At 48.7% G+C, this 26,142-nt stretch overlaps 1 protein-coding gene across 2 annotated transcripts in view; it reads right to left on the reverse strand.

Moving 5' to 3' along the window:
- LOC139554428 (synaptotagmin-2-like) overlaps positions 1 to 20,902 on the reverse strand; it is a 69,411-nt gene extending 48,509 nt beyond the window's left edge. The window contains exon 1 of one of the 2 annotated variants that reach the window (XM_071367217.1): positions 20,549 to 20,902. The gene's annotated coding sequence lies outside the window, so the exon portion shown is untranslated. The remainder of the gene's footprint in view (positions 1 to 20,548) is intronic. The other variant, XM_071367196.1, reaches the window with a different exon arrangement.
- Between the last annotated feature and the right edge of the window lie 5,240 nt (positions 20,903 to 26,142).

Below are 26,142 nucleotides of genomic sequence, written 5' to 3' on the forward strand. Positions count from 1 at the left end.
CCATCACAGTCCCTCCATCCCAACACCATCACAGTCCCTCCATCCCAACACCATCACCGTCCCTCCATCTCAACACCATCACAGTCCCTCCATCCCATCACCATCACAGTCCCTCCATCCCACACCATCACAGTCCCTCCATCCCATCACCATCACAGAGCCTCCAACCCAACACCATCAAAGTCCCTCCATCCCATCACCATCACAGAGCCTCCATCCCAACACCATCACAGAGCCTCCATCCCAACACCATCACAGTCCCTCCATCCCAACGCCATCACAGTCCCTCCATCCCACACCATCACAGTCCCTCCATCCCAACAACATCACAGAGCCTCCATCCCATCACCATCCCAGTCCCTCCATCTCAACACCATCACAGTCCCTCCATCCCATCACCATCACAGTCCCTCCATCCCAACACCATCACAGTCCCTCCATCCCATCACCATCACAGATTCTCCATCCCATCACCATCACAGTCCCTCCATCCCAACACCATCACAGTCCCTCCATCCCACACCATCACAGTCCCTCCATCCCAACACCATCACAGAGCCTCCATCCCATCACCATCCCAGTCCCTCCATCTCAACACCATCACAGTCCCTCCATCCCATCACCATCACAGTCCCTCCATCCCAACACCATCACAGTCCCTCCATCCCATCACCATCACAGATTCTCCATCCCATCACCATCACAGTCCCTCCATCCCAACACCATCACAGTCCCTCCATCCCACACCATCACAGTCCCTCCATCCCAACACCATCACAGTCCCTCCATCCCAACACCACCACAGTCCCTCCATCCCAACACCATCACAGTCCCTCCATCCCAACACCACCACAGTCCCTCCATCCCAACACCATCACAGTCCCTCCATCCCAACACCATCACAGTCCCTCCATCCCATCACCATCACAGAGCCTCCATCCCAACACCATCACAGTCTCTCCATCTCAACACCATCACAGTCCCTCCATCCCAACACCATCACAGTCCCTCCATCCCATCACCATCACAGAGCCTCCATCCCAACACCATCACAGTCCCTCCATCTCAACACCATCACAGTCCCTCCATCCCAACGCCATCACAGTCCCTCCATCCCATCACCATCACAGTCCCTCCATCCCAACACCATCACAGTCCCTCCATCCCATCACCATCACAGTCCCTCCATCCCATCACCATCACAGTCCCTCCATCCCATCACCATCACAGTAACTCCATCCCACACCATCACAGTCCCTCCATCCCAACACCATCACAGTCCATCCATCCCAACACCATCACAGTCCCTCCATCCCAACACCATCACAGTCCCTCCATCCCAACACCATCACAGAGCCTCCATCCCAACACCATCACAGTCCCTCCATCCCATCACCATCACAGAGCCTCCATCCCAACACCATCACAGTCCCTCCATCCCATCACCATCACAGTCCCTCCATCCCAACACCATCACAGTCCCTCCATCCCAACACCATCACCGTCCCTCCATCTCAACACCATCACAGTCCCTCCATCCCATCACCATCACAGTCCCTCCATCCCACACCATCACAGTCCCTCCATCCCATCACCATCACAGAGCCTCCAACCCAACACCATCAAAGTCCCTCTATCCCATCACCATCACAGAGCCTCCATCCCAACACCATCACAGAGCCTCCATCCCAACACCATCACAGTCCCTCCATCCCAACGCCATCACAGTCCCTCCATCCCACACCTTCACAGTCCCTCCATCCCAACAACATCACAGTCCCTCCATCCCAACACCATCACAGAGCCTCCATCCCATCACCATCCCAGTCCCTCCATCTCAACACCATCACAGTCCCTCCATCCCATCACCATCGCAGTCCCTCCATCCCAACACCATCACAGTCCCTCCATCCCATCACCATCACAGATTCTCCATCCCATCACCATCACAGTCCCTCCATCCCAACACCATCACAGTCCCTCCATCCCACACCATCACAGTCCCTCCATCCCAACACCATCACAGTCCCTCCATCCCAACACCACCACAGTCCCTCCATCCCAACACCATCACAGTCCCTCCATCCCAACACCATCACAGTCCCTCCATCCCAACACCATCACAGTCCCTCCATCCCAACACCATCACAGTCCCTCCATCCCATCACCATCACAGAGCCTCCATCCCAACACCATCACAGTCCCTCCATCTCAACACCATCACAGTCCCTCCATCCCAACACCATCACAGTCCCTCCATCCCAACACCATCACAGTCCCTCCATCCCATCACCATCACAGACCCTCCATCCCATCACCATCACAGTCCCTCCATCCCATCACCATCACAGAGCCTCCATCCCAACACCATCACAGATCTCTCCATCCCAACACCATCACAGTCCCTCCATCCCAACGCCATCACAGTCCCTCCATCCCATCACCATCACAGTCCCTCCATCCCAACACCATCACAGTCCCTCCATCCCAACACCATCACAGTCCCTCCATCCCATCACCATCACAGAGCCTCCATCCCAACACCATCACAGTCCCTCCATCCCATCACCATCACAGTCCCTCCATCCCAACACCATCACAGTCCCTCCATCCCAACACCATCACAGATCCTCCATCCCAACACCATCACAGTCCCTCCATCCCAACGCCATCACAGAGCCTCCATCCCATCACCATCACAGAGCCTCCATCCCAACACCATCACAGTCTCTCCATCTCAACACCATCACAGTCCCTCCATCCCAAGGCCATCACAGTCCCTCCATCCCATCACCATCACAGTCCCTCCATCCCAACACCATCACAGTCCCTCCATCCCATCACCATCACAGTCCCTCCATCCCAACACCATCACAGTCCCTCCATCCCAACACCATCACAGTCCCTCCATCCCACACCATCACAGTCCCTCCATCCCAACACCATCACAGTCCCTCCATCCCAACACCATCACAGTCCCTCCATCCCAACACCATCACAGTCCCTCCATCCCAACGCCATCACAGTCCCTCCATCCCAACACCATCACAGTCCCTCCATCCCATCACCATCACAGTCCCTCCATCCCATCACCATCACAGTCCCTCCATCCCATCACCATCACAGAGCCTCCATCCCATCACCATCACAGTCCCTCCATCCCAACACCATCACAGAGCCCCCATCCCATCACCATCACAGTCCCTCCATCCCAACGCCATCACAGTCCCTCCATCCCATCACCATCACAGTCCCTCCATCCCACACCATCACAGTCCCTCCATCCCATCACCATCACAGAGCCTCCATCCCAACACCATCAAAGTCCCTCCATCCCATCACCATCACAGAGCCTCCATCCCAACACCATCACAGAGCCTCCATCCCAACACCATCACAGTCCCTCCATCCCAACGCCATCACAGTCCCTCCATCCCACACCATCACAGTCCCTCCATCCCAACACCATCACAGTCCCTCCATCCCAACACCATCACAGAGCCTCCATCCCATCACCATCCCAGTCCCTCCATCTCAACACCATCACAGTCCCTCCATCTCAACACCATCACAGAGCCTCCATCCCAACACCATCACAGTCCCTCCATCCCAACACCATCACAGTCCCTCCATCCCAACACCATCACAGAGCCTCCATCCCAACACCATCACAGAGCCTCCATCCCAACACCATCACAGTCCCTCCATCTCAACACCATCACAGTCCCTCCATCCCATCACCATCACAGAGCCGCCATCCCATCACCATCACAGAGCCTCCATCCCAACACCATCACAGAGCCTCCATCCCATCACCATCACAGTCCCTCCATCTCACCACCATCACAGTCCCTCCATCCCATCACCGTCACAGAGCCCTCCATCCCATCACCATCACAGTCCCTCCATCCCAACACCATCACAGAGCCTCCATCTCATCACCATCACAGTCCCTCCATCCCAACACCATCACAGTCCCTCCATCCCATCACCATCACAGAGCCTCCATCCCAACACTATCACAGTCCCTCCATCTCAACGCCATCACAGTCCCTCCATCCCAACGCCATCACAGTCCCTCCATCCCATCACCATCACAGTCCCTCCATCCCAACACCATCACAGTCCCTCCATCCCATCACCATCACAGTCCCTCCATCCCATCACCATCACAGTACGCCTCCATCCCATACACCATCACAGTAACCATCCATCCATCCATCAACACCATCACAGTCCCTCCATCCCAACACCATCACAGTCCCTCCATCCCAACACCATCACAGTCCCTCCATCCCAACACCATCACAGTCCCTCCATCCCATCACCATCACAGAGCCTCCATCCCAACACCATCACAGTCCCTCCATCCCATCACCATCACAGAGCCTCCATCCCAACACCATCACAGTCCCTCCATCCCAACACCATCACCGTCCCTCCATCTCAACACCATCACAGTCCCTCCATCCCATCACCATCACAGTCCCTCCATCCCACACCATCACAGTCCCTCCATCCCATCACCATCACAGAGCCTCCATCCCAACACCATCAAAATCCCTCCATCCCATCACCATCACAGAGCCTCCATCCCAACACCATCACAGAGCCTCCATCCCAACACCATCACAGTCCCTCCATCCCAACGCCATCACAGTCCCTCCATCCCACACCATCACAGTCCCTCCATCCCAACAACATCACAGTCCCTCCATCCCAACACCATCACAGAGCCTCCATCCCATCACCATCCCAGTCCCTCCATCTCAACACCATCACAGTCCCTCCATCCCAGCACCATCACAGTCCCTCCATCCCAACACCATCACAGTCCCTCCATCCCATCACCATCACAGATTCTCCATCCCATCACCATCACAGTCCCTCCATCCCAACACCATCACAGTCCCTCCATCCCACACCATCACAGTCCCTCCATCCCAACACCATCACAGTCCCTCCATCCCAACACCATCACAGTCCCTCCATCCCAACACCATCACAGTCCCTCCATCCCAACACCATCACAGAGCCTCCATCCCAACACCATCACAGTCTCTCCATCTCAACACCATCACAGTCCCTCCATCCCAACGCCATCACAGTCCCTCCATCCCAACACCATCACAGGGCCTCCATCTCATTACCATCACAGTCCCTCCATCCCATCACCATCACAGTCCCTCCATCCCATCACCATCACAGAGCCTCCATCCCAACACCATCACAGTCTCTCCATCTCAACACCATCACAGTCCCTCCATCCCAAGGCCATCACAGTCCCTCCATCCCATCACCATCACAGTCCCTCCATCCCAACACCATCACAGTCCCTCCATCCCATCACCATCACAGATTCTCCATCCCATCACCATCACAGTCCCTCCATCCCAACACCATCACAGTCCCTCCATCCCAACACCATCACAGTCCCTCCATCCCAACACCATCACAGTCCCTCCATCCCAACACCATCACAGTCCCTCCATCCCAACACCATCACAGTCCCTCCATCCCAACGCCATCACAGTCCCTCCATCCCAACACCATCACAGTCCCTCCATCACCATCACAGTCCCTCCATCCCATCACCATCACAGTCCCTCCATCCCATCACCATCACAGAGCCTCCATCCCATCACCATCACAGTCCCTCCATCCCAACACCATCACAGAGCCCCCATCCCATCACCATCACAGTCCCTCCATCCCAACACCATCACAGTCCCTCCATCCCATCACCATCACAGTCCCTCCATCCCACACCATCACAGTCCCTCCATCCCATCACCATCACAGAGCCTCCATCCCAACACCATCAAAGTCCCTCCATCCCATCACCATCACAGAGCCTCCATCCCAACACCATCACAGAGCCTCCATCCCAACACCATCACAGTCCCTCCATCCCACACCATCACAGTCCCTCCATCCCAACAACATCACAGTCCCTCCATCCCAACACCATCACAGAGCCTCCATCCCATCACCATCCCAGTCCCTCCATCTCAACACCATCACAGTCCCTCCATCCCATCACCATCACAGTCCCTCCATCCCAACACCATCACAGTCCCTCCATCCCATCACCATCACAGATTCTCCATCCCATCACCATCACAGTCCCTCCATCCCAACACCATCACAGTCCCTCCATCCCACACCATCACAGTCCCTCCATCCCAACACCATCACAGTCCCTCCATCCCAATGCCATCACAGTCCCTCCATCCCAACACCATCACAGAGCCTCCATCTCATTACCATCACAGTCCCTCCATCCCATCACCATCACAGTCCCTCCATCCCATCACCATCACAGAGCCTCCATCCCAATACCATCACAGTCTCTCCATCTCAACACCATCACAGTCCCTCCATCCCAAGGCCATCACAGTCCCTCCATCCCATCACCATCACAGTCCCTCCATCCCAACACCATCACAGTCCCTCCATCCCATCACCATCACAGATTCTCCATCCCATCACCATCACAGTCCCTCCATCCCAACACCATCACAGTCCCTCCATCCCACACCATCACAGTCCCTCCATCCCAACACCATCACAGTCCCTCCATCCCAACACCATCACAGTCCCTCCATCCAACACCATCACAGTCCCTCCATCCCAACGCCATCACAGTCCCTCCATCCCAACACCATCACAGTCCCTCCATCACCATCACAGTCCCTCCATCCCATCACCATCACAGTCCCTCCATCCCATCACCATCACAGAGCCTCCATCCCATCACCATCACAGTCCCTCCATCCCATCACCATCACAGAGCCTCCATCCCATCACCATCACAGTCCCTCCATCCCAACACCATCACAGAGCCCCCATCCCATCACCATCACAGTCCCTCCATCCCAACGCCATCACAGTCCCTCCATCCCATCACCATCACAGTCCCTCCATCCCACACCATCACAGTCCCTCCATCCCATCACCATCACAGAGCCTCCATCCCAACACCATCAAAGTCCCTCCATCCCATCACCATCACAGAGCCTCCATCCCAACACCATCACAGAGCCTCCATCCCAACACCATCACAGTCCCTCCATCCCAACGCCATCACAGTCCCTCCATCCCAACACCATCACAGTCCCTCCATCCCAACACCATCACAGAGCCTCCATCCCATCACCATCCCAGTCCCTCCATCTCAACACCATCACAGTCCCTCCATCTCAACACCATCACAGAGCCTCCATCCCAACACCATCACAGTCCCTCCATCCCATCACATTAACAGAGCCTCCATCCCAACACCATCACAGAGCATCCATCCCAACACCATCACAGTCCCTCCATCTCAACACCATCACAGTCCCTCCATCCCATCACCATCACAGAGCCGCCATCCCATCACCATCACAGAGCCTCCATCCCAACACCATCACAGAGCCTCCATCCCACACCATCACAGTCCCTCCATCCCATCACCATCACAGAGCCTCCATCCCAACACCATCAAAGTCCCTCCATCCCATCACCATCACAGAGCCTCCATCCCAACACCATCACAGAGCCTCCATCCCAACACCATCACAGTCCCTCCATCCCAACGCCATCACAGTCCCTCCATCCCACACCATCACAGTCCCTCCATCCCAACAACATCACAGTCCCTCCATCCCAACACCATCACAGAGCCTCCATCCCATCACCATCCCAGTCCCTCCATCCCAACGCCATCACAGTCCCTCCATCCCATCACCATCACAGTCCCTCCATCCCACACCATCACAGTCCCTCCATCCCATCACCATCACAGAGCCTCCATCCCAACACCATCAAAGTCCCTCCATCCCATCACCATCACAGAGCCTCCATCCCAACACCATCACAGAGCCTCCATCACAACACCATCACAGTCCCTCCATCCCAACGCCATCACAGTCCCTCCATCCCAACACCATCACAGTCCCTCCATCCCAACACCATCACAGTCCCTCCATCCCAACACCATCACAGTCCCTCCATCCCAACACCATCACAGTCCCTCCATCCCATCACCATCACAGATTCTCCATCCCATCACCATCACAGTCCCTCCATCCCAACACCATCACAGTCCCTCCATCCCACACCATCACAGTCCCTCCATCCCAATACCATCACAGTCCCTCCATCCCAACACCATCACAGTCCCTCCATCCCAACACCATCACAGTCCCTCCATCCCAACACCATCACAGTCCCTCCATCCCATCACCATCACAGAGCCTCCATCCCAACACCATCACAGTCTCTCCATCTCAACACCATCACAGTCCCTCCATCCCAACGCCATCACAGTCCCTCCATCCCAATACCATCACAGAGCCTCCATCTCATTACCATCACAGTCCCTCCATCCCATCACCATCACAGTCCCTCCATCCCATCACCATCACAGAGCCTCCATCCCAACACCATCACAGTCTCTCCATCTCAACACCATCACAGTCCCTCCATCCCAAGGCCATCACAGTCCCTCCATCCATCACCATAGTCCCTCCATCCCAACACCATCACAGTCCCTCCATCCCATCACCATCACAGATTCTCCATCCCATCACCATCACAGTCCCTCCATCCCAACACCATCACAGTCCCTCCATCCCACACCATCACAGTCCCTCCATCCCAACACCATCACAGTCCCTCCATCCCAACACCATCACAGTCCCTCCATCCAACACCATCACAGTCCCTCCATCCCAACGCCATCACAGTCCCTCCATCCCAACACCATCACAGTCCCTCCATCACCATCACAGTCCCTCCATCCCATCACCATCACAGTCCCTCCATCCCATCACCATCACAGACCCTCCATCCCAACACCATCACAGTCCCTCCATCCCAACACCATCACAGAGCCCCCATCCCATCAACATCACAGTCCCTCCATCCCAACGCCATCACAGTCCCTCCATCCCATCACCATCACAGTCCCTCCATCCCACACCATCACAGTCCCTCCATCCCATCACCATCACAGAGCCTCCATCCCAACACCATCAAAGTCCCTCCATCCCATCACCATCACAGAGCCTCCATCCCAACACCATCACAGAGCCTCCATCCCAACACCATCACAGTCCCTCCATCCCAACGCCATCACAGTCCCTCCATCCCAACACCATCACAGTCCCTCCATCCCAACACCATCACAGTCCCTCCATCCCAACACCATCACAGAGCCTCCATCCCATCACCATCCCAGTCCCTCCATCTCAACACCATCACAGTCCCTCCATCTCAACACCATCACAGTCCCTCCATCCCAACACCATCACAGTCCCTCCATCCCAACACCATCACAGTCCCTCCATCCAACACCATCACAGTCCCTCCATCCCAACGCCATCACAGTCCCTCCATCCCAACACCATCACAGTCCCTCCATCACCATCACAGTCCCTCCATCCCATCACCATCACAGTCCCTCCATCCCATCACCATCACAGAGCCTCCATCCCATCACCATCACAGTCCCTCCATCCCAACACCATCACAGAGCCCCCATCCCATCACCATCACAGTCCCTCCATCCCAACGCCATCACAGTCCCTCCATCCCATCACCATCACAGTCCCTCCATCCCACACCATCACAGTCCCTCCATCCCATCACCATCACAGAGCCTCCATCCCAACACCATCAAAGTCCCTCCATCCCATCACCATCACAGAGCCTCCATCCCAACACCATCACAGAGCCTCCATCCCAACACCATCACAGTCCCTCCATCCCAACGCCATCACAGTCCCTCCATCCCAACACCATCACAGTCCCTCCATCCCAACACCATCACAGTCCCTCCATCCCAACACCATCACAGAGCCTCCATCCCATCACCATCCCAGTCCCTCCATCTCAACACCATCACAGTCCCTCCATCTCAACACCATCACAGAGCCTCCATCCCAACACCATCACAGTCCCTCCATCCCATCACCATCACAGAGCCTCCATCCCAACACCATCACAGAGCCTCCATCCCAACACCATCACAGTCCCTCCATCTCAACACCATCACAGTCCCTCCATCCCATCACCATCACAGAGCCGCCATCCCATCACCATCACAGAGCCTCCATCCCAACACCATCACAGAGCCTCCATCCCATCACCATCACAGTCCCTCCATCTCAACACCATCACAGTCCCTCCATCCCATCACCATCACAGAGCCTCCATCCCATCACCATCACAGTCCCTCCATCCCAACACCATCACAGTCCCTCCATCCCATCACCATCACAGTCCCTCCATCCCAACACCATCACAGTCCCTCCATCCCAACACCATCACAGTCCCTCCATTCCACACCATAACAGTCCCTCCATCCCAACACCATCACAGTCCCTCCATCCCAACACCATCACAGTCCCTCCATCCAACACCATCACAGTCCCTCCATCCCAACGCCATCACAGTCCCTCCATCCCAACACCATCACAGTCCCTCCATCCCATCACCATCACAGTCCCTCCATCCCATCACCATCACAGTCCCTCCATCCCATCACCATCACAGAGCCTCCATCCCATCACCATCACAGTCCCTCCATCCCAACACCATCACAGAGCCTCCATCCCATCACCATCACAGTCCCTCCATCCCAATGCCATCACAGTCCCTCCATCCCGTCACCATCACAGAGCCTCCATCCCATCACCATCACAGTCCCTCCATCCCATCACCATCACAGTCCCTCCATCCCAACACCATCACAGTCCCTCCATCCCATCACCATCACAGTCCCTCCATCCCATCACCATCACAGTCCCTCCATCCCAACACCATCACAGTCCCTCCATCCCATCACCATCACAGATTCTCCATCCCATCACCATCACAGTCCCTCCATCCCAACACCATCACAGTCCCTCCATCCCACACCATCGCAGTCCCTCCATCCCAACACCATCACAGTCCCTCCATCCCAACACCATCACAGTCCCTCCATCCCAACACCATCACAGTCCCTCCATCCCATCACCATCACATCACCATCACAGAGCCTCCATCCCATCACCATCACAGTCCCTCCATCCCAACACCATCACAGTCCCTCCATCCCATCACCATCACAGTCCCTCCATCCCAACACCATCACAGTCCCTCCATCCCAACACCATCACAGTCTCTCCATCCCACACCATCACAGTCCCTCCATCCCATCACCATCACAGTCCCTCCATCCCATCACCATCACAGTCCCTCCATCCCAACACCATCACAGTCCCTCCATCCCAACACCATCACACTCCCTCCATCCCAACACCATCACAGTCCCTCCATCCCACACCATCACAGTTCCTCCATCCCAACACCATCACAGTCCCTCCATCCCAACACCATCACAGTCCCTCCATCTCAACACCATCACAGAGCCTCTGTCTCCTCTGTCTTTCCAAGGTTGCTCAAATTAGGCCAGTCAGACATTTTGACTCTTTCTTACCCTCTTGGCTGCTCTTGGTTTAGTTCTCTCTCTCTCACACACACACACACACACACACACACACACACACACACACACACACACACACACACACACACACACACACACACACACACACACACACACACACACACACACACACACACACACACACACACACACACACACACACACACACACACACACACACACACACACACACACTCTCCCTCCATCTCTCATTTTCTGTCTATTATACACACGCTCATTATTTTTGTGCTTCCTGCTGGTACCTAAAATAGCTTGACCGACTAGAGCTGGTTGAAACAGTTAGAGATGGGCTAGGGGGAGAGGATAAAGGAGAGAGAGAGCTCAGTCTGAATTCATCACCCTACACAAAGAGCAGAGCGTGTTGCCCCATTCAACGGATCTGGGGCAACTTGACTGAGTAGGCTACTGAGGGAAAGGCCTACTATAAGGGACTGATTAATTCACTTATCTCTTTGCACCCCATTTATCTGCCTTTTCTATGCTCTCTCAACAATGTCAATGCTGATTTGAATAGATTTGAAGATTTTCTGTTTTTTTCTGTGATTTTTCTGTATTGCTAAGGAAACTGGAGAACCACTAGTATTCTTTAGACTGAATCCTTCAACGTTGAAAGTTAAGGCTGTGCCAGCAATTACATCATCAGCAGGAGGCCTGCATCATATCTTAGGAACTTATATAAACCAAACTAAACTCTGTCTGGACATCTTCTATTTTCTGCTTCAGCAGCTCACCAGGATTTCTTGCTTGAGAGACAGAGGAAGAGCAAGGAAGACAAACTGCTATCATTATGGAAGGATTATTCTCAGCATTTCCTCACAAAGAAGCAGAATACTCTCCCTGTCTCTTCAGGCTGTTCCTGGTCAGAACATAGTCAATATTCTTAACTTACAGCATTCAATGTGGGATGGATATATTCTCAGTCTCACTAAATCATTTGAAGATAGTATGTACAATGTTGCTATTCTGAGATCTTTGCACCCACATTGTGGTGATGCACAAGTCTATAATTGAAGATCTGGATTCTGACCAATAGGGGGCAGTGAAGTTGAGCTGTCCTTATTTAACAGAGGAGGGTAAATGTCATATGATATAGTTTTCGATTGCTGTTTGCCCATTAACATGGCTGCATAGATTTCTCAGAAATTCAATCATGGTTTAACACGTCATTGATGGAACTTTAATTAGATTACCCACATGCATCAACCAGATGTAGTGAAGTACAGGGGGAAGCCCTTTCTGCAATAGTTGCCCACCCCAGTCAATGGAGTTTGTGCTGATGTGGACTCAACTCAGCTATGAGAATTCTCAGCTATACGTCCTCCTCTCTCACCTCTTGAGCTTCCAACTCTGCCGGCATACAACATAGACAGCATATCTTTCTAACAGTTAGGAAAAACAACACAGACATAGCAACAGGCCTGATTGTTCAGGCTCACTGTGGCTCTCATCAAACATATTAATCAAATAAAATCAAATTGTACTGGTCACATACACATATTTAGCAGATGTTATTGCGGGTGTAGCAGCATGCTTGTGTTCCTAGCTCCAACAGTGCAGTAATATCTAACAATTCACAACAATACCCACAAAACTAAAAGTAAAGTAATGGAATTAAGAAATATATATATATTAGGACGAGCAATGTCGGAGTGGCATTGACTAGAATACAGTAGAAGAGAATACGGTATATACATATAAGATGAGTAAAGCAGTATGTAAACATTATTCAAGTGACTAGTGTTCCAGGGCAGCAGCCTCTAAGGTGCAGGGTTGAGTAACCGGGGGGAAGCCGGCTAGTGATGGCTATTTAACAGTCTGATGGCCTTGAGATAGAAGCTGTTTTTCAGTCTCTTGGTCCTTGCTTTGATGCACCTGTACTGACCTCGCCTTCTGGATGGTAGCGGGGTGAACAGGCTGTGGCTCAGGTGGTTGATGTCCTTGATTATCTTTTTGGCCTTCCTGTGACACTGGGTGCTGTAGGTATTCTGGAGGGCAGGCAGTGTGCACCCGGTGAAATGTTGGACAGACCGCACCATCCTCTGGAGAGCCCTGTGGTTGCGGGCGTGGCAGTTACCGTACCAGGCGATGATACAGCCTGACAGGATGCTCTCAATTGTGCATTAAAAGTTTGTGAGAGTCTTGGGGGACAAGCCACATTTCTTCAGCCTCCTGAGGTTGAAGAGGCGCTGTTGCGCCTTCTTCACCACACTGTCTGTGGGTGGACCATTTCAGATCATCATTGATGTGTACGCCGAGGAACTTGAAGCCTTTCACATTCTCCACTGTGGTCCCGTCAATGTGGAAAGGGGCGTGCTCCCTCTGCTTTTTCATGAAGTCCACGATCAGCTCCTTCTTTTAGTTGACGTTGAGGGAGAGGTTATTTTCCTGGCACCACTCCGCCAGAGCCCTCACCTCTTCCCTGTAGGCTATCTCTTCATTGTTGGTAATCAGGCCTACTATGGTTGTGTCGTCTGCAAACTTGATGATTGTGGCCACGCAGCCATGGGTGAACAGGGAGTACAGGAGGGGGCTGAGTATGCACCCTTGTGGGGCCCCTGGGTTGAGGATCAGTGAAGTGAAGGTGTTGTTTCCTACCTTCACCACCCGCGGGCTGTCCCATCAGGAAGTCCAAGACTGGGTTGCACAGGGCGGGTTTCAGACCCAGGGCCCCGAGCCTGATGATGAGCTTGGAGGGTACTATGGTGTTGAAGGCTGAGCTATAGTCAATGAACAGCATTCTTACATATGTATTCCTCTTGTCCAGGTAGGATAGAGCAGTGTGAAATGCAATGGCGATTGCATCGTCTGTGGATCTATTGGGGCGGTAAGCAAACTGAGGTGGGTCTGGGGTGTGTCACGTTCCTGACCTATTGTTCCTTTTTCTTTTATTTATTTAGTTGGTCAGGGCGTGAGTTGGGGTGGGTTGTTTTTGTGTGTTTTGTCTAGTCTATGGGGTGTTGTATGTGTATGGGGCAGAGTAGAGTATAGTTGTCTAGTTATGTCTATGGCTGCCTGGATTGGTTCTCAATCAGAGACAGCTGTCATTCATTGTCTCTGATTGGGAGCCATATTTAAGGCAGCCATAGGCAGTAGGCTTGTGTGGGTAGTTGTCTATGTCTAAGTGTTTCGTGTCAGCACTTATGCTTTGATAGCTTCACGTTCGTCTGTTTGTTGTTTTTGTTTCGTTTTCCTTCTTCTAATAAAGAGAAGATGTATTTTCCACACGCTGCGCCTTGGTCCTCTCTCTCTCCCATTGACGATCGTGACAGGGTGTAAGGTAAGGTAGAGGTGATACGATCCTTAACTAGCCTCTCAAAGCACTTCATGATGACAGAGGCAATTGTCATGTAGTTTAGTTACCTTTGCTTTCTTGGGACAGGAACAATGGTGGACCTATTGAAGCAATTGTGGACAGCAGACTGGGATAGGGAGAAATTGAATATGTCTGTAAACACTCCAGTCAGCTGGTCTGCGCATGCTCTGAGGATGTGGCTAGGGATGCCGTCTGGGCCGGCAACCTTGCGAAGGTTAACACGTTTAAATGTTTTACTTACGTTAGCCCCGGAGAACGAGAGCCCACAGTCCTTGTGAGGGGCCCTTTTCGAAGGCACTGTGTTATCCTCAAAGCGGGCAAAGGGTGTTTAGCTTATCTGGGAGCAAGATGTCGGTGTCCACGACGTGGCTGGTTTTCTCTTTGTAATCCGTGATTGTCTGTAGACCCTGCCACATACGTCTCGTGTCTGAGCCGTTGAATTGCAACTCCACTTTGTCTCTGTACTGCCGTTTTGCCTGTTTGATTACCTTACAGAGGGAATAACTACACTGTTTGTATTCAACCATATTCCCAGTCACCTTGCCATGGTTAAATGTGTTGGTTCACCCTTTCAGTTTAGCGAGAATACTACCATCTATCCTCGGTTTCCGGTTTGGGTAAGTTTTAAAAGTCACCGTGGGAACAACATCCCCTATACACTTCCTGATGAACTCAATCACCGTGTCCGTGTATACATCAATGTTAATATCCGAGGCTATCTGGAACATATCCCAGTCCGCATGATCAAAACAATCTTGAAGCATGGATTCCGATTGGTCAGACCAGCATTGAATAGACCTTCCTGTTTGAGTTTCTGCCTATAGGAAAGGAGGAGCAAAATGGAGTCGTCATCTGATTTGCCGAAGGGAGGGCAGGGGAGGGCCTTGTAGGCATCACGGAAGAGAAAATAGCAGTGCTCGAATGATTTCCCAGCGCGAGTACTACAATCAATGTGTTGATAAAACATCGATAGCATTTTCCTCAAATTTGCTTTTTTTAAATACCAAGCAACAATAAATGTGGTCTCAGTATATGTGGTTTCCAGTTTGCATAAAGTCCAGTGTAGTTCCTTGAGGGCCGTCGGGGTATCGTATCGGCTTGAGGGGGAATATACATGGCTGTGACTATAACCAAAGAGAATTCTCTTGGGAGGTAAAACGGTCGGCGTTTGATTGTGTGGTATTCTAGGTTGGGTGAACAAAAGGACTTGAGTTTCTGTACGTAATAACAATCACACCATGAGTGGTTAATCATGAAACATACACAAAGCCCTTCTTCCAGTAGAGTTCTTTATTCCTGTCTGCGCGATATACTGAGAACCCAGCTGGCTGTATGGACCGTATATCCAGAGAGAGCCATGATTCCATGAAATGGAGTATATTACAGTCCCTGATGTCTCTCTGGAAGGAGATCCTCACCCTGAGCTCATCTATTTTATTATCCAGAGACTGAACATTAGCGAGTAATATATTCGGAAGCGGAAGCGGTGGATGGTGTGTCCGCCTCCTGAGTCGGTGATCCGTACTTGATCAGTGCTACTGGGACTGCAGGGTTTGGTCTACACTACTCTGATCTGGAACAATGAAAGCTGCATGGTTGTCTCTCACTCCAACTATGAGATAATGGGGAGTTCTCTAACCAACACTCAGTCACTAGTTATTCAATCATTAGAGAGGGCGGTATTCAACCGGGGATCCGTGGCCCCCTAGGGGTCCGTGGAGGTACTGCAGGGGTCGGCGAAAATATACATACATAAAAAAATATAGATTTTTTGTTTTAATGTTTTTGTGAATATTGCTACCAACAACATAATAAACAGATTGTGAATTACATACCTACAGTAGAAAAGAGGAGAATATCTTCTTTCTAAAAATGTAAATAATGTCACATTTATTTCTCAACTCCTAATATTAAGCCAATTACACTCACTGGAGTATCTGACATAGGCTTTTAAAAATCACCCATGAATAGGCTGCTGGCTGCTGATACGCTTCTTGACTTGGACATACATGTTTGCAAACACATGGCTAACCTTTGTTTTAACCAGCTAAACAGCTGCTCTTAGTGAAAATGTTTTTGGAGTTTACACTCTATGTTAGAGTTTACACTTCCTCTTCCAATTATAATGTGGGGAGGTCAAAATAATGAAAAACCATCTACCAAATCTATTCACTTTAAAAGAAAGATTACTTCTCCTTGCCATTATCATTCACCTGATGATAAGACAAGACGTATGATGGAGGTCGCTGAGTCATCGGTTTGCCTGGAAGGGGGACCCTGAACAAGAGCATGTTTTATCATTCAAAAGATCCTTGACTCAGAGTCTGTTTACGGTTAGTAGTGCATGAAACAACAAGAAACACAGATATGATAGTCTGTTTGTGCTAACATTCCACTCCTTGCCTCGTCATGCATGACAAGGAGTGGCAAGGAGTGGAAGTTAGCACAACCAGACTGGTTCAGGCTAGATATGACACTTAAAGCAAGTTGAACATAGCATTTTGGGATTGTTCAAACTTTAGAATCAATACAATGTTGATGTTATGGATCCCAAAGATACAGTATGTATTATATACTATAAGGCAGAGAAAACTTAAACATGTAGGCCTTTATCTCTGAGTATGTGAATAACAGCAGTAGCTTGCCATAATGTGTATGCCAAATAACCTGTAGGGTGGTTTCATTATTGTCTAGAAGCAGTGACAATTGGGGTGGCAGGCAGCTAGCTTCAGTAGCAGTGGACCTGGAGAGGGCGAAGAGAGGAAGATAGGACTCTGACAACATCTCATTACCTTCCTTTGTATTGTCTCTCTTTTTCTCCTCTCTCCTATCTGACCCCAGTGGCTGGCTACACAAACAAACCCTCTACCACGGCAGTAAAGCGTAAACTGACAGTGTTTGCCTGCAGTTCCCAATGAAACAAAGACAGCAAGTCAGTAACTTTTAGAGGGAAGTCCAGGCTCACTATAAAAGTGGGCTAAAAATGTATTCGTAATACATCATTGGCTCAGATGGCTGTAACATGGCTAAGCGGTGGCTAAACGGTACAAAGGCCATGTTAGAGAATTACAACAGACCATTGCATTTCCAAAATTTGCATCAGTCTAACAAAAACATAGTTCCCTTTAGTCAGTTTACAATGAACATTATAAAACATCCGTATGTACTTCACAGAATGTTACAGAAATGTCTGCCATTGGCACATGAAGAATTCCCTAGCTTATATACAGTTTGACTCACAATGAAAAATATCATCTCAGTATCATCTCAATGTGCACCTGGCGTGTCGTTAATAAACATCTTCTGGGAGATATCATACAAACATTTTATTACTGCATAAAATCTTAGAGAGAGAGAGCTAGAGAGAGAGAGAGAGCTAGAGAGAGAGAGCTAGAGAGAGAGAGAGAGCTAGAGAGAGAGAGAGAGCTAGAGAGAGAGAGAGAGCTAGAGAGAGAGAGCTAGAGAGAGAGAGAGAGCGAGAGAGAGAGAGAGAGCTAGAGAGAGAGAGCTAGAGAGAGAGAGAGAGCTAGAGAGAGAGAGAGAGCTAGAGAGAGAGAGAGAGCTAGAGAGAGAGAGCTAGAGAGAGAGAGCTAGAGAGAGAGAGAGAGCTAGAGAGAGAGAGAGAGCTAGAGAGAGAGAGCTAGAGAGAGAGAGCTAGAGAGAGAGAGAGAGCTAGAGAGAGAGAGCTAGAGAGAGAGAGAGAGCTAGAGAGAGAGAGCTAGAGAGAGAGAGAGAGCTAGAGAGAGAGAGAGAGCTAGAGAGAGAGAGCTAGAGAGAGAGAGCTAGAGAGAGAGAGCTAGAGAGAGAGAGCTAGAGAGAGAGAGAGAGCTAGAGAGAGAGAGCTAGAGAGAGAGCGAGATATTGTGGTGAAGCATCAAGGTCTTTCCATTTCAGCTGCCCAACCACTCCAACGTGAAGAGTAGATTACCTATCGATGTACGAGAATGCTTTTATGTTGACCAGGAGAGAAAACAGCAATTGACCTCCTCTACTTACAAATTAGGGTGAGGGTTACTGTAGTGTTGCCTCATTCCTTTGAAAGCCCATCCATTTTAACCAAGCAGTAAAACCCCAGACATGTCTCTCCCACTTACCCCTACGACCCAAAATAGCCCTGACTCCATTTCACTGATTTATGAACTAGCACTGGTACGTATCCCAGTATCCTCCCCCATGACATGGCCAGCTCAGCACTATTCCCTGGACAACTGTGTGTGTGTGTGTGTGTGTGTGTGCGCGCGAGTGTGCATATGTGTGCAAGTGAGAGAGAGAGAAAGAGAGCGAGTGCTGCGGCTATGGCTCCTCTGAATCACCTCTGCTGTGCCAGAGGAGGCGGACCCCTATGCATCTTAACCAGGAGAGTCCCAGTACAGGCAGTCCTGTACACCGGAGGAAGCTGGTGGGAGGAGCTATAGGAGGTTCTAAACCTGGAGAGTCCCAGTCCTGTACACATAGTGGCCCTGAAGACCGACTGGCCTGAAACACCACCTGAGAACACAACAGCCCCATAGAAAGACACTCACTTGTCACCTTGGATAATGCTGCCTCTCAATACCATCGTTTACATCCTGATGTGGTATATAGAGGTTCCATCCTTATGCTAATGACTCATGACTAAAGTTTGCATATGAGGAATATGGAATTGCTCAGTAGATCAGGTTTTATAACCTGATATAAACTGCTGCATTTTCACTGAGGTACACTTTTATCAGGTAAACGGTACCCTTCAGAGTGGTGTGGAAGACTTTGAAATTAACCCAAGAAAAGATACGCAGTCAACGTAGTCAATGATGATGCAATGACCTTAGGTACAAGCTACACATGGTGGAAAGGGGCGATGTGGTTCATTTGGTATGAGAAACCTAGCTTTGACAGTTAATATCATTACTTTTAATCCATTACAGTACAGGGTAGCACCTCTTCAATGCATGCATGGGCTCTTTCAGAATAGCTTGTTCAGCAGAATTGACCTTGCATGCGCCCCCCAGCGCAGCAGAATGTATAGTGGAACGGGGTTGTTCCTCTCATCATGTTACTTCAAAACTGCCATCATGTCATTTTATCAACCATTTACCTTCCTTTTAGTCTAAATTTAAAGATAGAAAACAAATGGACTTATATCAACCAGATAACTGCATATAAACGTGATATCAACAGATCAATAGAAAATTGGTTGTTTGTAAATTTCTCTCAGATTTTGGTTCAGGGTAAAAAAAAATATTTAAAAAATGGAAAAGGCATTTGATCAAACATTGAATTGGGACTAAAACACACTCCGTTGATCACTTCAGTTATAGTTGAATTGGCATACTTGAAGTGATGGTATCCATAATAAGTAGAGGACTGTGAAATATGTTGTTTCAATGTTTTCTAATGTGAAAAACAGCCCCATCCCAAGTTCTACTCTCTTACACACATTTTCTACTATTATGTAACGTGATACTGCAGCACTGTATGAAGCTGCGCATGAGGACTTGCCTCAATACTGAGAGAGAAAGTTCCACTCGCAGCCTCCCTTTCCCTGCAGTGTCTCTACATTAAGCCAGAGGAAATTAAAACTGGGGAAGATATCATTGTCTGCTATAATTACCTTGAGCCTTTCCTCTCCCACTGCAGTCCTCTAGGTAGACGGGCAGTGTAATGAGGCTGGTTACTGCCATGACTAAATGATACATGACCACGGCACTCATCACCGATCAACAAATATGTACATACAGTAAGAAGTGACACCTTACCTGTATCGTAGAGCTGTTGTCTCCTGGAGAAAAAGAGAGAGAGGGAGGGTACTTCTGTCTGTAGTACCTGCAGGACACTTGAGATAAGGTCTTAGGAGAAGAAATGTTTGAGATGAATAGTTTTTTGGGTTTATCCCACTCTGAAGGAGATAAGCCTCTTGTAAGTGCTCAGTCCCCGCAGTCACCCCCGGGGGTCTCTTCACGAAAGCCCTCTTCACACACACTGACACAAAACAGTTGCCTGTAGTGAGGAGTTAATCAGATCTGGGGAAAATGAAATGAAATACACGCGCACATTAACATTCTCTCACACTGCAAATCAGCACCAGCATCAAAGCTATGTGCCGTTTCACTGCTGTATTTCCCGGCACTGCAGCCTCATTGGCTGAAAAGCTACTCAATAAAAATCCTACTTGTCATCAATTGGGTGTGGGGGGGGGGGGGTTTATGGCGTACTCTGGACTCTGCTCCTCCTCCTCTCGTTCATTTGTTCTCTCTCTACAGTACACGCAGAGGGGAATGCTGAGCTTTGAAAATTAGACGCAGGGTGAAAGGGAGGGTGGAAGGAAGGAAGGAGGGCTGGAGTAGAGAGAGAGAGAGAGAGGGAGAGGGAGAGAGAGTAAGGGAGCGAAGGAGGAGCGAAGGAGAAGGAGGGAGAGGGAGCGAGGGAGGGAGGAGCGAAGAAGAGGGAGGGAGAGGGAGGGAGGGAGCAAGGGAGGGAGGAGCAAAGGCTGGGAGAATCGATAAGCAGTGAGGAGAGACGTGCCGTGCAGACGCTGAGCCTGGCACATTGCAGGGGCTCAGAGAGTGTGGCCGTAGGTGCTGCTCTCTCCTCTCGGAGACGCTGTCTCTATGCAGGACCAGAGTGCAGTGAGGTGTGTGAAGCGAGAGAAGGGGGGGGGTTCTTCCAGCAGCGGTTGCCATGACGCTACAGAAAACTCTGCTAGAGTAAAAAGGGCTCTGATCTGTCTCTTTTTTCCTTATTCACACGGCTAATATGCACTGAGTGAATTATTTAAGATGCCAGAGGGAAGGAGGGTGGGGTAAGCTACATGGGTACCACAGCTCACTGCATCTTGATGCCTCAGGGGAGATGCTCAGCCCGTAGGACTGACTGACTGACTGACCGACTGACTGACTGCCTGAATGCCTGTGTTCACAAGACTATTATCTATAAACCAATGAGCTATAACGCAGTAATAGTATGACAATAAAAACAGTAATTTGAGTCCTAAGGTGACTACAAGGACACACTATGACAGGGCAACATTTTTATTAATTTTTTGACCTTTACTTAACTAGGCAAGTCAGTTAATTAAGAACAAATTCTTATTTTCAATGACGGCCTAGGAACAGTGGGTTAACTGCCTTGTTCAGGGGCAGAACATCACATTTTTACCTTGCAACCTTTTGGTCCAAGTCCAACGCTTTAACCAAAAACGTGCCAGCCCATGGTTTCTAAACCGTTTGCGTTCTGTACAATTGTGAATAATGGTTTTATTCTTCATCAATAATTAATTTCTTCATATGCCTTATATTTGTAGAAAGGCATATGGCAGATGCATAGCATCACACTGTATTCCGGGTCAAGCATGCAATACCCTACGTGCACCTCACAATCTCCTTGCTTCTCTCTACTTGCTTTGCTCTTCACCTTAGTGCTAATTAAATGGACTTGATGGAAGTCCAATTCCACCATCTGAAAACAATGAGTTATGTTTGTTCCTACCCTGGCTGGCTGGACAGACGGCAGGCTGAGCAGGGCTATCCCTGATCACATGCACTGCAGTGTTTCTGAAAGTCTGGAAGAGAGATCCCTCCTCAGGCCTGGCCTGTCTGTCATCACACAGTTCAAAATGGTGCGGCAGGGGTACTGTAAACCAGATTCAGATTGGTAACTGACACGTTTCTTCCCATTCTTGGGTAGAATATTCACATTTCCATTTATCACATTTTTTGGAATTGTACTAATGTGTAACATTATACTAATTTAATGGTAGACTCAGCAAATTACATCATAGTACAACTTCCTGCTTAAAGACAACTACAACATAATTAAAATCTACCAAGTCTGCCACTATTGTCTCTTCCCTATTAGTTCAGTCACTTATCCAGTTTGTCCTATAGACTTTCTGACGTCACAGGTTCTCGGCCCATTGATAGGGAACAGTCGGAGGCAGCTACAGTTGAAGTCGGAAGTTTACATACACTTAGGTTGGAGTCATTAAAACTAGTTTTTCAACCACTCCACACATTTCTTGTTAACAAACTATAGTTTTGCCAAGTCCATTAGGACATCTACTTTGTGCATGACACAAGTCATTTTTCCAACAATTGTTTACAAACAGATTATTTAACTTATAATTGACTATATCACAATTCCAGTGGGTCAGAAGTTTACATACACTAAGTTGACTGTGCCTTTAAACAGCTTGGAAAATTCCAGAAAATGATGCCATGGTTTTAGAAGCTTCTGATAGGCTAATTGACATCATTTGAGTAAATTGGAGGTGCACCTGTGGATGTATTTCAAGGCCTACCTTCAAACTCAGTGCCTCTTTGCTTGACATCATGGGAAAATCAAAAGAAATCAGCCAAGACCTCAGAAAAAAAAGTAGACCTCCACAAGTCTGGTTCATCCTTGGGAGCAATTTCCAAACGCCTGAAGGTATCACGTTCATCTGTACAAACAATAGTACGCAAGTATAAACAACATGGGACCACGCAGCCGCCATACCGCTCAGGAAGGAGACGTGTTCTGTCTCCTAGAGATGAACGTACTTTGGTGCGAGAAGTGCAAATCAATCCCAGAACAACAGCAAAGGACCTTGTGAAGATGCTGGAGGAAACAGGCACAAAAGTATCAATATCCACACTAAAACGAGTCCTATATCGACATAACCTGAAAGGCCGCTCAGCAAGGAAGAAGTCACTGCTACAAAACCGCCATAAAAAAGCCAGACTGCGGTTTGCAACTGCACATGGGGACAAAGATCATACTTTTTGGAGAAATGTCCTGTGGTCTGATAAAACAAGAACAGAACTGTTTGGCCATAATGACCAACCTTATGTTTGGAGGAAAAGGGGGGAGGCAGCACGGGGGTGAAACACGGGGGTGGCAGCATCATGTTGTGGGGGTGCATTGCTGCAGAAGGGACTGGTGCACTTCACAAAATAGATGACATCATGAGGATGGAAACGTATGTGGATATATTGAAACGATATTTCAAGACATCAGTCAGGAAGTTAAAGCTTGGTCGCAAATGGGTCTTCCAAATGGACAATGACCCAAAGCATACTTCCAAAGTTGTGGCAAAATGGCTTAAAACCTCTCTGGGACCGTTCGGGACGTGAGCGTCCCACCTCTCAACTGCCAGTGAAACTGCAGGGCCCCAAATCCAAAACAACAGAAATCCCATAATTAAAATTCCTCAAACATAGAAGTATTTTACACCATTTTAAAGATAAAATTCTCATTAACCTTTAACGAGTCACCAACCCTGATCCGGGAGCACCCCCCACTCCCCCCCCCACTGAGTAGCATAGCTAGCATAGCGTCACAAGTAAATTGTAGCATCTAAATATCATTAAATCACAAGTCCAAGACACCAGATGAAAGATACAGATCTTGTGAATAAAGCCACCATTTCAGATTTTTAAAATGTTTTACAGGGAAGACACAATATGTAAATCTATTAGCTAACCACGTTAGCAAAAGACACAATTTTTTTACTCCAACAGTTTTTTCCTGCGTCAGTAGCTATCACTAATTCGACTAAATAAAAATATATATAGCCACTAACCAAGAAACAACTTCATAAGATGACAGTCTGATAACATATTTATGGTATAGCATAGTTTTTTTTTGAAAAATGTGCATTTTTCAGGTATAAATCACAGTTCTACATTGCAGCTGCAATCTGAAATAGTGCCGACGCAGCCAGAACAATTACAGAGACCAACGTCATATAACTAATTACTCATCTTAAAACATTTCAGAAAAATACACAGCGTACAGATATTGAAAGCCCAACATCTGGTGAATCCAAACAATATTTCAGATTTATTAAATGTTTTATAGCGAAAACAAAATGTAGCGCTAAATTAGCATAGCCACGCCAGCCAGAACCAGCTGGGCGCCCACGACCAGTTCACATGCACGACAGATATATGAAATAACATCGTAAATTGGGTCTTACTATTGCTGATCTTTCATCAGAATGTTGATCAAGGTGTCCTTAGTCCTGATGAGTCGTTCAATCCATTCATAATGGCAACTTTCCCTCTTCATTTAGCATAGGTACTGGTCGACTGGCACGGATCTGTCCAAAGTAAAAAAAGTCACAGAACGGAACACGGCAAAACTCCCGAAAAAATTCAAATAATCTGATTAAACTATATTGAAAAAACATACATTACGATGATATGGTCACATGTATCAAACAAACTTCGAGACGGAGATAGTTTTCATCCGTAACGGCAGCAAAACAGTAGACAATCGCACCTCCAAATCGCGCGATTCAGAGAACCGGAAGTTGTCGGTCACGCCAAAGAAATAGGTCTTATTTCACGTCAGTACAAGATAAACAAAAAATTTCTCCTCTGACGTCCTCTTGACACCCAGAGGAAGACGAATGAAGTGTGTTTCGGGTCATAGGTGGCGTGACCATATATAGGCAGAGCGTTGAAGCGAGCATACACATCTTGCATTCTTCTTCTTGGTCAGGGAAAGTGCTGTCAAATGACTTCTGTTTCACTCAGAGACAAAATTGAAACGGTTTTAGAAACTAGAGATTGTTTTCTATCCAATGGTATTAATTATATGCATATAGTAAGAGCAATAATTGAATAAGAGGCAGTTTAATCTGTAGAGCAAATTATGCTAATGCGAAAACAGCACCCCCTGTATTCTCAAGAAGTTAATCCAACCACAGTATCCGATTTCAATAAAACTTTTTGGCGAAAGCAGAACATATCATTATGTTAGGTCAGCAACTAGTCACAGAAAGCATTCAGCCTTTTTCCAACCAAAGAGAGGAGTCACAAAAAGCAGAAATATAGATATAATTAATCACTAACCTTTGATGATCTTCATCAGATGCCACTCATAGGACTTCATGTTACACAATACATGTATGTTTTGTTCGGTAAAGTTCATATTTATATCCAAAAATCGGAGTTTACATTGGCGCGTTACGTTCAGTAGTTCCAAAACATCCAGTGATTTTGCAGAGAGCCACATCTTTTTACAGAAATGCTCATAATAAATGTTGATGAAAATACAAGTATTATGCACAGAATTATAGATACACTTCTCCTTAATGCAACCGCTGTGTCAGATTTTAAAAAAACTTACCGAAAAAGCAATAATCTGAGTAAAGCGCTCAGAGCCCAAATCAAGCCAAACAGATATCCGCCATGTTGGAGTCAACAGATGTCAGAATAGCATTATAAATATTCACTTACCTTTGATGATCTTCATCAGAATGCACTCCCAGGAATCCCAGGTCCACAATAAATGTTTGTTTTGTTCGATAATGTCCATCATTTATGTCAAAATAGCTCCTTTTGTTAGCGCGTTCAGTCCAGTAATC

The sequence above is a fragment of the Salvelinus alpinus genome, chromosome 2 (assembly GCF_045679555.1).
Source record: "Salvelinus alpinus chromosome 2, SLU_Salpinus.1, whole genome shotgun sequence".
NCBI lineage: Eukaryota > Metazoa > Chordata > Actinopteri > Salmoniformes > Salmonidae > Salvelinus > Salvelinus alpinus.